Raw genomic sequence first — 15,303 nt, 5'->3', positions numbered from 1 at the left:
GCAGTTGAGTGCCATAACCACTAGACCACCGTGGCGAGGCTTATCCATTGAAGGTGCAACTAGCAACTGAGCAAAGAGGCTTATCCATTTGAGAGGCCTGTTTTATAAAGAAACTAACTACGAGCAAGACTTCGATTTGGGCGAGTTGGTACATGCTTAGCTGGGGAAAAACAGCGCAAAAAAGGACGAGGACGCAGGAACACAGTACACTGTACGAGCGCTGAACTTACAACTGACATCTTTATTGCACCAACCGCTCGTTTTTACAGCGCATCAAGCCGAGCACGCCATTCCAATCACACCGCCAATCAAAATCATCACGCATGCAAACTACATTGTCACTGAAAGCTAATTTGTATGTTACTCTATGACGATTGGCCGATCGCTTCGATTGGTGCGCCCTTCTTGCCTATACGTACGAATCCCTTTGTAGGTGTGTTAGCGCTTACGTCTTGCGCATGCGCATTGCGGAGCGCCAACGCAAAATCCTTCCGTTTGCTCCTTTCCCCATACTAAGTCTCACTGACAGGTGAAAAAGCAGGAAAGAGGTCAGATTCGTACTCAATACACAAAGGGGAAAGTTGTAACAAAGTTGTATCACCCCGAAATTCGTACGAGCCGTGATCGTATCACCGAGGTTTTACTGTATATATATTATATATATATATATATATATATATATATATATATATATATATATATATATATATATATGTGTGTGTGGTTCTGTGTGAAACATTCACATTGAATGAGTACAGAAACACAATACAGACGGCGCCCTTAATAGCTATGAGCATGAAGTATCCTCAGCTTCCCTGTTCAGACAATAGAAAATTCAGTGCCTGTGGAAAATTGCCTGAAACGGCTCGTTGTTACGCTCACGAGTGAAATGGAGCATTCAGTAAAACAACGTTTCTCGAATCCCCTTCCTAACATCTTTAAGATGGCTCCTAATAGTTTCCATTATTATAATGCAAACTCAATTTCGCTATTTTACTAAGCGATAAGCCGAATGTTTTGTACTGTATACTGAAGGCACGCCAACATATTTATATATTTGCTTTCAAAATCGCCTTGGCAGAGTGTAAATGTGTAAACAGTAGTATAAATAAAGCGGACAGAAGAATAAAGCAGATGTCTTATTTTGGGAGCACGTTACAAAATATGTACTGCAGTGACCAGACCGGAAAAAACAGTACAGAGACTTATGTAATGAATTGGATGCAAAATGACAGCTAAGAAAGCACTTGTGCCACTAATCAAATTATGATTTCATGAATTCTTTGAATAAATGTAGCAGGATGTGAAAAATACGGTATGCCACGATATTTTCTGTTTGGTAAACGCTTGCTCTATTATATCGCCCATCAGTACCAGTGGTGCTAAAGTTGTTAGAATCTTATTTGCATATAAGTTGATTCATTGCATGCAAGTCAAGCTTATATCCGTAAGATCCTTCAGCTCGCTGATATGGAAAATCCACGAGACACAGAGCAACCCCATTCTTGCACGGATCACATTTCATTACAAAGCAAGACGCAATATAATCTTCAACGACGACACTATAGCAACATAAGAATTTTCGCGATAGACGCCGCACGCTGTGGAGTACGCGGCGCAGGACAGTGGCTAAGAGCAAGTCTCGCGGCATTGGCGCAACTAAAAAAAAAATCGAGAAAAGAAAAGGTACGTGGGCCGGGCGTAGACGTCCGTGCGCTTGTCTTCCTCATCTTCTGCCCTCACTGGAGCACTCTGGCGGAAGAATAAAATTGCGTCACTGCCCTTGGACTTATCAGAGGTCTTAGTGGCACCAGTACTCATAGAGTTTCCTAAAATTAACTAGAGGGGACTCTGGCGCTGCGATCGTTCAGCCAGCATGGGAATGATGGGTAGTACACGGATTTGCCTCGTCTTCGTGCTTGCGGGCTTTGAACGCACTTGTGGCTTTGTTTACTGTTGTGTTTTGGTTTTCTTTCGGATAAGAGAATAGACCGTTGTGAACGTCGTGACCAGATTTGAATTGGTGAGCTTAAAAAAGTTAGTTGTGCAGTGGAACTGCTGACTTTTTCTGAACTTCGTCTTTCGACAAAGTGGATGCAGGCGACGCGGTGCCAAACGGAGCCGAAAGAATGAAGTTTGACAAATCCGTGTAATACCCATCATTCCCATGCTGGCTGAAGCGCCATGCGTTGCAGCTCCCACATACACTAGCGCCAGAGTTCCCTGTAGTAAGTATTGTAGGAAGCTATGCCAGTACCACCTTGAGAAGCAGAGCTTGGCCAACGATGATTGTTTCGCACAGTGGTGTTGCGATAGAAGTATCTTGTATCTTAAGATACACGGTACATTATCAAATGTATCGGAAATACAGATACAGATACTCGTTTTTCGAACGTATCTTGATACAGATACAAGATACCCGTAGAGTATCTAGGATAGTATCTAAGATACATGTATCTTCGATACTGCCCAGCACTGAAATTTATTCCCAGAGTTACGCGGTATGACGTACTTGGGCATCTCCGTTAAAACTGGAGAGTGAAAAATAGCTACATGTCTCCCGATTTTAATTTCTCTTCATTTCGAGGGTTTGTTACAACTTCCCACTTTGTGTATTGAGTACGAATCTGACCTCTTTCCTGCTTTTTCACCTGTCAGTGAGACTTAGTATGGGGGAAAGGAGCAAACGGAAGGATTTTGCGTTGGCGCTCCGCAATGCGCATGCGCAGGACGTAAGCGCTAACACACCTACAAAGGGATTCGTACGTATAGGCAAGAAGGGCGCACCAATCGAAGCGAGGGCCAATCGTCATAGAGTAACATACAAATTACAAGAGTGGACACTCCAGCCTATAAAGCGGCGGGGCTTCGCAGCTTCATGCTGGCCGTTAGAGGGCAATACATCATTCCCTGTCTTCAAGGGAACGCGCGTGCTAGTTACCTACTGTAGTACCTTTTCTAGTGCACTGTACTAGGGTGACTAGAATGCGGAGGTGTGAGAAGCGGCCTCGGAAACCGGTCCTTAAAGTGCACCGATGCCGCAAGGGGCGCTGTACACAGGGGCGCGTACTTTTGGGAACTCAGTGGTGTGCATGAGGGCAGAGGTGCAATCGGGAATGGATGTAAATCAAAGGAATGTGGGACGTCTCGCGTTGAGTGCTCACGGGAAGACGACAAATGAGGCTGTAAAGGGCGATATGGGATGGGCAGGTTTTGAGGCAAGGGAAGATCAGAGCGAAATTACTTTTGAAGAAAGGCTAAAAAATATGAAAGAGAGTAGATGGGCAGAGAAGGTGTTCCGTTATTTGTATAGGAAGAGCGTGGACACACAGTGGAGAAAAATAACTAGGAGGCTCACTAGTAAATACAGTGACACCTCGGTGATACGAATTTCACGGTACCACCAAAACTATTCGTATCATCAGAAATTCGTATCACCAGAAAGCATGGAAAATTAGCATGCGACAAAAGAAAGCTGGCGTACATTTTTATTTATTGTTTTTCAGGGCCGCAGCAACGTCAGGAAGGACCTTGAATGATTGTCAGTTAAGATTTCAGATGTCTGCAATCATACCAGCACTCGTAAATATAGGACTTCTACACGCGTACTTAATTAATGAACCAGGTGCGTGTTGACCCGGGACAGCAGTATTCCCTTCCAAATTTCAGTACACTTTTTTGCATGACACCAGAGTGCCGCAGCGAAGTGACAAAACAAGCGCTTTGACGCGACGGATCAAGGCGACAAAACTACAGAACCACGGTCCTGTGTTATGATTTTGTTATCGCGGAGGTGTTGGGGATGTTTTTTGAGAGATTTAGGCCATGCCCGCACAAGTGCGACATCAACGGTCGCCCATGTTGACGTTGTGAGGCCTGACTACTTCGCCAAGACCATCCTCGCCTTCTTTCGGTTCTCTTCCAACTTTCATAGAATGTCTGATGCACGAGGCAGGCACGTGTAAACAAACTACAACCAAGGTCGATACACATAGGTCGCGAAGCTTCGGGCGAAAAGCGGTTCAGAACCTATTGCCAACGACACCAGCAAGGGAAGTTATGGGTGTTGCGATTGAAGCGCGACTATGTTTGGAGGGAACAAGCATTGATAATGAAAAACCAAGTTTTATTCAATGGTAAAGCAGTCTTTACGTTTTACAAATTACATTTATTTTCCGAACAATATTATGAAGGTGCAGCGTGCCAAGAATGTATGACAGTGTTTAATTATTACGAAAAACCTTTTTCTTAGCGCTCCCTGAAGATAGGCGCACGTCATTGTTATTCAGTGCAGCCCTTGCGGTGCATGGAAAAGCGCGCTCGTAAGTTCGTCTGCAACGACACATCCCCTCATGTGTTCTGGTGTTTCGCACTTGCATGCGTTCTGTGAATTATTGTAGTGAGAATTTGATTTTGGTGTGCACGAATTTGCGAGGTGCGTGTCACCGTTGGTGAACGTGTTGGCCACGGTGCTCAACGGGCAACGGCACGACGTGACTAACATTTCACGCCCGCGGAAACGATGTGGTGTTCCAAGGATGCAATAGCAACACGCGTATGCCTGGCGAGCCCTCTCTTCTAGATAAGACACCGGGACAACGGTTCGGGGTAGCGTGCTTGCTGGATTTTCATGGATCATTATTCCTGCTGCCCGGTTTCCTTCGTGAACACGCAGCGCCTACTATATTTCCTCTTATCGGTGAGCAGATCGCTAAGTTATCTGTCGCGCTAGAATTCGATGCCTTGATACGTTACACGGTTAATTTATCGAAACATAAGGCAAAACATAGTACACGTAGTGTACGCACTTTCTGTACTTATTACGACATTTGTTGCTCATTGTGTATAGGGTGTGATAAAATTTCGTTATTGTGACCATTGAATAAAACTGAAGTATCATTACTTTGGCGTGACCCGGCGTCATTTCTTCTCGTTAGAACTTAAGCACACATGAAATGCTCTCTTTAAGTCCCCTGCTAATGTGCGAAGCAAATAAGCAACTCTGCAAACATGAGAGGTACGCTGCTGCCTGCTTTATTCACGCTGTGGAAGATGACAGGAAAGCAGAATAAAAGCTCCAAGAATACGGTTTTCTATTAAAACCAAGGCGAATTGAACGGCGGTACACTTAAACACCGCTGTTTAGTGACGGGTCTATATTAGTTTAGCTAGCGCTGGCTCCAAGCGCACTCGCCAAGGGCTTGCCATCTCACCGTATAGCGCGAGTCCATAGCAATGAGGGGCCTACGAAAAATATTTTGAGATCAAACTTCACGCTAGTGCCAACAAAATGGCGTCACTTTTTAACGGATATTGCATCACATCCGCTTTATTTTTTGTTCCGCCGGAAGTGTTCCCTCCTCACACAGATAGCGCTAAGCCCCATAAGCAGCTAGAGTTACTGTATATGCTACCTTTAGGTAGCATACCTAAAGGTAGCATATACAGTAACTCTATAAGCAGCTGATGCGTGGCCCTGTTTTGAACGTATGGGCTTCTATGGAAGCTTCGCTACCGGTTAGACCACGGAGCAAGAATTCTTGAGGAGGCGAAACTGCGCTCGCTCGGGCGCCCTAATAAAGTCACGAAATCGGGCACAGCGCTCACGCGCCCTCTGTCGTGAGAGTCCGCTAGCGGAGAAGGAAAAATGCGCGCGTCCCTCGCACCGCGCTCTCCGACGAAGCTCGTCGGTTCAAGGCTATTCGTCACCGATTCGCCGTTCGCACTTCACGCCCGATTGGATGTGTTTTTGTGCGTCCTCGCCGGCTCCATATTTTAACGCGACAGCGTTAAAGAGCCCGTTTCGCAGAAATACCAGTGTCGGCGTCCGTGTCGGTGAGGCTAGCAACTGAGAAGGCGATGCGCACGGGGCCCGATTACGCTATCGCGTTCTACTCTTAAAGGCGAAGCTCAAGCGCACTCCAAGTTTCTTCGGTAAATTAACGAGAAAAATGGCGTCACATGCAGGAAACTTACCACCGTGATATCTTTCGTACAACATGAAATCTATAATTTTTGATAACGTGAACTCAATGAGTTAGGTATATTTATTTCAACGAATGATGGGACTTACCCTATATGCCATCAATCCAGATTTAGGTTGTTGCGGCGGCCGCATTTGGATGGAGGCGAAATGTTAAAGGCCCGTGTGCTTACATTTAGGTGCACGTTACAAGACCCCAGGTGGTTGAAATTTCACTTTGTCTTTTTTTGAGAACAGCAGACAAGTATCCGGAGCAGCGCGCGGAAAGATTGAAGGCACGGCGTCTCGTAACAACACTGGCCGTTTTGGTTTGTCAAGAACTTTGCCACCAAGTTCGTCATAATAGCGCCGCCTGTCTATGTCACTGTCCGAGAAGTGCTTCTCGCAAACGTAGACACGAGGCGTCAGCTGTTGGTCTTTTCTTGGTATGGCGCGAGCCCACGCTTCCAACCTCACTGGGTCACTAGGAACTTCGAAGGTAATTACCTTCTCCTTGCAGGACGCGTACCCACTGCTGCAGTTCGGCACGGCACATTTTCGCCCCATCCTGAAGAAGCACTAGTCGAAATCCGCAAAGCACTCTCCTTTGTCACGGCGTGAAAAGCGCGCGCAAACATCGGGGAGTCGGCGCCGCCGGCGCAACGCGCGAGCGCTAAAGAGAAACCAGCAAATCGCCAAGGGAACTTTCCGTCCCAAGGCCAACTACGCATGCGCGTGCACAACATGCGAGCGAGGAGTGAGGAGCGCGTGCATGCGGCGGCAGACGTCGTCTGCTCAGGGGCCACTACTAGCAGTTCGTTCCAAGCGCTGTACGGCCTATAATTCTGGCAGTATCGATTAGGAACTGCAGCTAAAATATCTGTCATATCTACCGATTGATGCTACAAACAGAAATCTTAGAAACTTTACATTGCACGAGGCGCTATCACGATTTTTATGCGTCGCGTCCATAGAAGAGCATGTAAAAGATGGCAACAGGCCGAAAGCGTCATCTGTCGTGCTTCGGCGTAACCGCATTCCGCCGTGACGCTATCGCGCCGCCCTCGCGCGCTGCCGCGGCCGAGAGATTCTCCTCCTCAAATACTTCTTTCTCCGTGGGTTAGACTTACCTTGCTACAATGACAGCAGCCCGCGTCGACGCGTTAGAAAAAAATAAGCATTACAGTAATTTCCTCTGTAATCTAACCGCGAAGGCACACGGAGGAACCTAAGAGCCTCAAAGATTCGCACACACAATCTCGGAGGCCGTGACGCGTCTCTGAAGGTTTATTCTGACCGTAAGAAAAGTGTTTGTCTTAAACCGTGATTCTGACGATTTCACGGTGCGGCGCGTATGCCCACGCTTGCGTTCCCGCGCTCTCACGGGCTTGGAGCGTCTTCCGCGACAGCGCGCATAGCAGCTCTTCGTACCTATAGGCGGTAGCATACGTTCGTATCAAACGTCGCTGGGTGAAAATCGGTTCGTAACAACCGTACTCCCTTACAATGCAGGCCAATGGGCCTTGGCCGGGACCGACGAAAAATACGTATTACCCCGAAATTCGTATGAGCTGTGATCGTATCACCAAGGTTTCACTGTGTACGGCTGGTAGTGTAAGCAATGTGTCAACAAAGAGCGTTAAGCAAAAAGTCAAAGAGGCGGAGAGAATTTACTGGACGGCAGCTATGGAGAAAAAACCAGCTTTGAGTAACTACCGAAAGGGCAAAAATGAAATAAGGAGGGAGGCATTTTACGATAATTCAAGGGGAAGCGCTTTACTGTTTGAAGCGGGATCGAGTTGCCTTAGAACGCGTAGTTATAAAGTGAGATTCAGTAAAGAAGAAGAACGATGCACATGTTGCGGGGAAGATAAGGAAACGGCGGAGCATGTTTGATTGAATGTGGAGATATCCACCCAGGTGTACGTTTGGGCACGAGACTACATGGAGCCTTGGGTTTTAGAGACGACAATAGAAAGCTGAACACACCCGCGATTGAAATAAGAGGCGGTTGGAGTATTGGTGGCAGAAAATTAGAGAGAAAGGACAAAAATAAATATTGGAAAAAAATAAGGACATTCTGCCGTAAAGTGCAGAGACTGGGCTGAGAATTTACGTTTATTCTTTCCTGTAGTAAGATAGATTTAATTGAAGTAAAGACATTAGGCCAACACTAAGAAAAAGAGGAGTAAAGGGATTTTTTTTTTTTTGTCGAGCCAGGTGGCACACTCGTGACCGCCCCGCTATAAAGGGGACGCTCATAGCATCCGTCCATCCATCGTGGCGTTGAGCAGACGACGTCTTGTCTGCTCTCGTACTTGGGCCCATTACTATTCACTGGCTTCTGGTCAAAACGTCATGTATACATTTTGTCGGCAGAGGGGAAAAAAACATTATTTGAAAAGAAAACACATTCGTACACGAAGCAAGTTTTTTTGAACTGTGCAATAAAAAGTTCTCTGCAGAACACGGGGCTTAGCCCACTTGGCTTTCTTTCTTCTTATGGCTGACCCCTTTTAAAAGAAGGGCACCCGAGTTAAGCAATAAATGCGTGGAACAGATCACGTTAACGTAATGGTAGCCTCACTGCAGCCGACCTGTGACGTTTGTCCGATCTCTTGCCGCATGTCTGCAACGGACTGAGCGTTGAGGCGATCTCTGCTAAAAAAACTGGTCAGCTTGTTCCTCAACCGACTTAATCAAGTCGTACAGCGCGCCCGGTAGATAAAGGAGTCCACCATGGTACCACTGCCAAGAGGCATGCGCCGGCAGATTTAGGGTCCCATTTTCTTTGGTGATGGGGCAAGCTGCTTTGAAATGTTCATTGATGCAAAGAATCTCTTCCTTGTCACATAGTCCGCGATATAATAGACAAGGCGGAGACCACTTCTTCAGCGTCAGCTCTCGGTATCGCACGAGCCCACTTCTCAAACAGTCTTTTTTTTTTTTTTTGCACGCCGCTGCTTGGAACAAAGATGCTTTTTCTGTGGACGACCTGTACTTCGGGCTGTGCGAACTGTGAATAGTCAATTTTGAACCGAGTCGAATACTAACTGAATACTATTCGAATATTCTTCGAAAAAGGCCATTTTCAAAACAGCTCGATATTTCAACAATATTGTCACGTGGTCGTGACGTCGACGAAGACAGCAGTCGGCGTTTGCAGAATGAAACTGTTTATTTGGCCGAACTTGTGGCCGGGAAAATGAGAACCAGAACTACAGCAATACACGCTGTACAATGATAGCGGCGAACAGGGCGTCGTCCGTCGATCAACTGACAAGCGGTCAAGCGCGTCGGCTTTTATACAGGCGCTATGGAACTTTCCAGCAATATCGCTGGTGGCGGCCTTATCTCTCGACAAAGCTGGAACATTCGCGCGCGGCGCGCAATCTTAACAAAACGATCTACTAAAATCGTGAAGCTTCTCGAACACTGCTTCGCGGCCAGCGTCGAGCGTTGATAACCGTCCTTGCTGGTCAAACTCGAACACATCAAAATAAAAGAAGGAGCGGGCGTGGCATTGCCCCCCTCTGAAAAAGCATCGTCCCGATGCTTGCAACAGAACATGGAAAGGAAAAAAAAACAAGTGCATACACAAATAAATTACAATAACAAAGGAAAAAGTAAAGTCCCCAGGTTCGCTAACGCGCAAAAAACGGCTTTAGGCGCACGACATGGACGACTTCAGGTCGTGCGCGGCGTCGCTGGGAGTTCGTAATGCCGTCCGGGACGACCTCGTAGTCAAGGGCGCCGTGACGTCGAAGCACCTTGTATGGGCCGAAGTATCGCCGAAGAAGTTTTTCACTGAGCCCACGTCGGCGTATCGGCGTCCAGACCCACACACGGTCACCGGGTTGGTACTCCATGTGGCGTCGTCGAAGATTATAGCGACGGCTGTCGGTGTGCTGCTGGGTCTTGATGCGCAGGCGGGCCAGCTGTCGAGCTTCTTCGGCACGTTGTAAGTAAGCGGCAGCGTCGACATTTTCTTCGTCGGTGACGTTTGGCAGCATGGCGTCGAGGGTCGTCGCCGGGCTCCTTCCGTAGACCAACTTGTACGGCGTCATCTGCGTCGTTTCTTGGACGGCCGTGTTGTAAGCGAAGGTCACGTACGGAAGGACGGCGTCCCACGTCTTGTGCTCAACGTCGACGTACATGGCGAGCATGTCGGCGATGGTCTTATTTAGACGCTCGGTGAGGCCATTGGTCTGCGGGTGGTAGGCGGTGGTGCGGCGGTGGCTCGTCTCGCTGTATTTTAAGATCGCCTGAGTTAGGTCCGCAGTAAAGGCGGTACCTCTGTCTGTGATGAGGACCTCAGAGGCGCCATGACGCAAGACGATGTTCTCCACGAAGAACTTGGCTACCTCGGCGGCACTGCCTTTGGGCAAGGCCTTTGTCTCGGCGTAGCGGGTGAGGTAGTCAGTTGCTACGACGATCCACTTGTTGCCGGAAGTCGACGTCGGGAACGGCCCCAGTAGGTCCATCCCGATTTGCTGGAACGGCCGGTGAGGTGGTTCGATTGGCTGCAGAAGTCCCGCTGGCCTAGTCGGCGGTGTCTTCCGTCGCTGGCAATCTCGGCAAGTCTTAACGTAGCGGGCAACATCGGCAGGAAGGCGTGGCCAGTAGTATTTTTCCTGTATCCTCGCGAGCGTGCGGGAAAAGCCGAGGTGGCCAGCCGTCGAGTCGTCGTGCAGGGCCTGCAGAACCTCTGGTCGCAGTGCCGAAGGTACAATGATGAGGTAGTCGGCCCGGGCCGGAGAGAAGTTCTTCTTTACGAGGACGTCGTTTTTCAAGAGAAATGACGCCAATCCCCTCCTGAATATTTTTGGAACAACGGCGGTCCTGCCCTTGAGGTATTCCACGAGGCCCCTGAGTTCTGGGTCGGCTTGCTGTCGTTCAGCGAAGTCGTCGGCACTTATGGTTCCCAAGAAGCAGTCATCGTCGTGGTCGTCCTGCGGCGGTGCGTCGACGGGGGCACGAGACAAGCAGTCGGCGTCGGAGTGTTTCCTTCCGGATTTGTAAACGACGGTTATGTCGAATTCTTGAAGTCTTAGGCTCCACCGTGCGAGGCGACCTGAAGGGTCCTTCAAGTTGGCTAGCCAACACAAGGCGTGGTGGTCGCTCACAACTTTGAAGGGCCGGCCGTAGATGTAGGGGCGAAACTTTGATGTAGCCCAGATGATGGCCAGACACTCCTTTTCTGTTGTGGAATAGTTGATTTCTGCCTTTGATAGCGACCGGCTAGCATAACTGATGACCCTTTCCATTCCGTCGGTCTTCTGCACAAGGACGGCGCCGAGTCCTATGCTGCTTGCGTCGGTGTGGATTTCCGTATCGGCGTGCTCGTCGAAATGCGCAAGTACCGGAGGCGTCTGCAGGCGTCGTTTTAATTCTTGAAATGCCTGAACTTGCGACGTTTCCCACCTGAATTCGACGTCGGCTTTCGTGAGTTGCGTCAGTGGCTCGGCGATCCGTGAAAATTCCTTGACGAAACGTCTGTAATAGGCGCACAAGCCGAGGAAACGGCGTACGGCCTTCTTGTCGGTGGGCGTCGGGAAGTCAGCGATGGCAGCTGTTTTCCGCGGGTCCGGGCGAACACCATCCTTGCTGATCACATGACCCAAGAACAAGAGCTCCTCGTACGCGAAGCGGCACTTTTCAGGCTTCAAAGTGAGTCCGGAGGTCTTGATTGCTTGAAGTACAGCTTCAAGGCGCCGAAGGTGTTCGTCGAAGTTTGAGGAAAACACAACGACGTCGTCCAAGTACACGAGGCACGTCTGCCACTTCAAGCCGGCCAGTACTGTATCCATAACCCGTTGAAAAGTCGCAGGTGCCGAGCAAAGACCACAAGGCATGACCTTGAACTCAAACAGGCCGTCTGGCGTTATAAAGGCAGTCTTTTCTCGGTCTCTCTCGTCGACTTCTATTTGCCAGTAACCGGTCTTGAGGTCCATCGACGAAAAGTACTTTGCGTTGTGTATTCGATCCAGGGTGTCGTCTATCCGGGGAAGGGGATACACGTCCTTCTTCGTGACTTTGTTCAGGCGACGATAATCGACGCAAAAACGAAGAGTCCCATCCTTCTTCTTCACATGCACCACGGGGGATGCCCACGGGCTCTTCGACGGCTGGATGATGTCGTCGCGTAGCATTTCGTCGACCTGTTTCTTCACGGCCTCCCGTTCCCGCGTCGAAACCCGGTAGGGACTCTGACGGAGTGGTCGAGCATTTTCTTCTGTTATAATGCGGTGCTTAGCAAGGGGCGTTTGTCGGACCCGCGATGACGACGAGAAACAGTCCTTGTATTGCAGGAGCAGGGTTTTGAGCTGGTCTTGCTTGACCTTCGGAAGGCTCGGGTTGACGTCAAAATCCCGTTCGGGACCTCTATTCGTCGAAGCAGGTTCGACAGCATCGAAGAGGGCGAAAGCATTGCTGGCGGCTACACACTCGTCGATGTAGGCAACCGTCGTACCCATGTTGAGGTGCCTATATTCGTGGCTGAAGTTTGTCAGCAGTACCTTTGCTTTACCGTCTTGCAGCTCGGCGATACCTCTTGCGACGCAAATTTGACGATCCAGGAGTAGTTGCTGATCGCCGTCGATTACGCCTTCAAGGTTCGCAGGTTTTTCGGTGCCGACGGAAATAATGACGCTGGAGCGCGGCGGAACGGTCACCTGCTCTTCTATCACATTCAGTGCATGGTTCCCTGGCGTCGCGTGGGCGGGAGCGCTTTGTCTGAGGTTAGTGTTATCGACTCAGACCTCAGGTCGATAACGGCGCCGTGGTCACTTAGGAAGTCCATTCCGAGTATCACATCCCTGGAGCAGTTCTGTAGGATTACAAAGCTCGCAGGATAAGTGCGGTTATTGATGGTGACTCTCGCCGTGCAGACACCAATCGGCGTTATCAGGTGGCCTCCAGCTGTCCGGATTTCTGGTCCACTCCAAGCAGTCTTTACTTTCTTCAGCTTGGTGGCGAATGGCCCACTGACGACGGAATAGTCGGCTCCGGTGTCGACGAGAGCTGTGATGCTGTGGCCGTCGATAAGAACATCGAGGTCGCTAGTTCGTCGTCTTGCGTTGCGGTTAGGTCGTGGCGTCGGATCACGGCTTCGTCGATTTGTCCTGCTGTTTCGACGTTGCGTCGTCAGGTTTTCTTGGGGCCGCGAAGTTTCGTCGTGAGGGCTCCGTCCGGTTTGCATCGTGTTCTGAAGGTCTCGTCGCGTTGTCGTCGTCGGCGGCCGCGGAGGATCTTCCGCATTTCGTCGTACAGCAACCGCACCTCCATCGGTTGCTGCCCTTAGTTTCCCGGATACGGGCTAGGCGACCGGCCCCGGTTTGGGCCAGTGTACTGCCGGCGGTGCGGTGACATGTAGCGGCCGGGCGACGGCGAGCGGGAAGGTCGTCGTTCTTCCCACTGTGTTCCGGTGAGGTAGTCGTCGATGTCGCGAGGCCGTTCGCCTGGCTGCGGGCGCGGCGCGTTGACGGCGAATCCGCGTAGCCCCATCTGTCGATACTGGCATCGGCGGTATGTGTGGCCGGCTTCCCCGCAGTGATAGCAGAGCGGTCGGTTGTCAGGGGCACGCCAAACGTCGGTCTTTCGGGGGGCGCAGCGTTGTCCTGTCGGCGGGCGGTATGGCGTCGGTGGTGGTGGCGGCGGTGCCTGGCGGCGGAACTGCTGCGGCGGCGCGGCGTCTAGACGTGGGCGAGGAGGGGGGGCGTTTCGTCGGGCTGCAGCAGCATAGCTCATGGCTTCCGGCTGAGCCTGCGGTGCTGCGGGAATTCCAAGCGATTGCCGGACTTCCTCGCGGACAACGTCGGCGATTGAATCCACTTGATGCTGCGGCGAAGGTAACAGTTTCCGCAGCTCCTCCCGCACAATCGCTCTGATGGTGTCACGCAGGTCATCAGACTGCAGCGCCTGAACCTCCCCGTAGGTCGTCGCAGGAATGCGGCGGTTGTACTGCCTAGTGCGGATTTCTAGTGCCTTTTCGATTGTGGTGGCCTCCGAAAGGAATTCCGAGACCGTCTTCGGTGGGTTGCGCACAAGTCCGGCGAAGAGTTCTTCCTTCACTCCCCGCATCAGGAAGCGAACTTTCTTTTCTTCGGACATGGCTGGATCGGCATGGCGGAATAGGCGAGTCATTTCTTCGGTGTACAGTCCGACTTTCTCATTGGGGAGCTGTACACGGGTCTCGAGAAGGGTTTCAGCCCTTTCTTTCCGGATGACGCTCGTGAAGGTGTTGAGAAAGCCGGTGCGGAAGAGGTCCCATGATGTTAGCGTGGACTCTCGATTCTCGAACCAGGTCCTTGCGCCATCTTCAAGGGCGAAGTAGACATGGCGTAGCTTCTCGTCGCAGTCCCAGTTGTTGAACGTGGAGACCCGGTCGTATGCCTCCAGCCAGCTTTCTGGATCCTCGCATGGTGATCCGCGGAATGTCGGCGGCTCCCTCGGTTGATGCATGACGACCGTTGCAGGCGCCACAGCGGCTGTCATTGTGGCTGTTGTCTTCTTCGCTGTGATCCTGGTCTTGTCCGGTAGGGGTCCGTATTGTGGGGGTAGTCCTTCCAGTCTGCGGCTGGCTCGACTGCCGCTGATGGTGTCGGTGTCTTCTTCGCGACGTGGGCTGGGTTCGCGGTTTGACGGGGGCGTCCGGATCATGGAAGAAGCAGCACCTCCACCAGATGTCACGTGGTCGTGACGTCGACGAAGACAGCAGTCGGCGTTTGCAGAATGAAACTGTTTATTTGGCCGAACTTGTGGCCGTGAAAATGAGAACCAGAACTACAGCAATACACGCTGTACAATGATAGCGGCGAACAGGGCGTCGTCCGTCGATCAACTGACAAGCGGTCAAGCGCGTCGGCTTTTATACAGGCGCTATGGAACTTTCCAGCAATATCGCTGGTGGCGGCCTTATCTCTCGACAAAGCTGGAACATTCGCGTGTGGCGCGCAATCTTAACAAAACGATCTACTAAAATCGTGAAGCTTCTCGAACACTGCTTCGCGGCCAGCGTCGAGCGTTGATAACCGTCCTTGCTGGTCAAACTCGAACACATCAAAATAAAAGAAGGAGCGGGCGTGGCAATATTTTACTTTGAACAAATAGTCACAAACATTAACAAAAGAAAATTACGAATACTTTAACCCGCAACAAATGACATGTCGGTTATGTAAATTAGGGTAAGCTTGTATAATCAGTGACAGCCTACGATATATTTAGTAACTGTACGTTGATATACAGCGGTTCTTTCAGCATTCAAGGCGGTACTTAGTTGCCAAATTTTAAATAAAACTGTGGCATAAAAATCAAACAATGTTTGATGAATCAACATCATG

General features: G+C 50.2%; 2 protein-coding genes across 2 annotated transcripts in view; both read left to right on the top strand.

The window, feature by feature from the left end:
• Positions 1 to 15,303, top strand: part of LOC119397286 (THAP domain-containing protein 1) — a 207,179-nt gene that overhangs the window by 33,248 nt on the left and 158,628 nt on the right. The window lies entirely within an intron of this gene.
• The window catches only part of LOC125758976 (uncharacterized), a 110,953-nt gene that overhangs the window by 17,028 nt on the left and 78,622 nt on the right, over positions 1 to 15,303 (top strand). The window lies entirely within an intron of this gene.

This window comes from Rhipicephalus sanguineus, chromosome 6 (assembly GCF_013339695.2).
Source record: "Rhipicephalus sanguineus isolate Rsan-2018 chromosome 6, BIME_Rsan_1.4, whole genome shotgun sequence".
NCBI lineage: Eukaryota > Metazoa > Arthropoda > Arachnida > Ixodida > Ixodidae > Rhipicephalus > Rhipicephalus sanguineus.
This window is presented reverse-complemented; position numbering and strand designations above follow the sequence as displayed.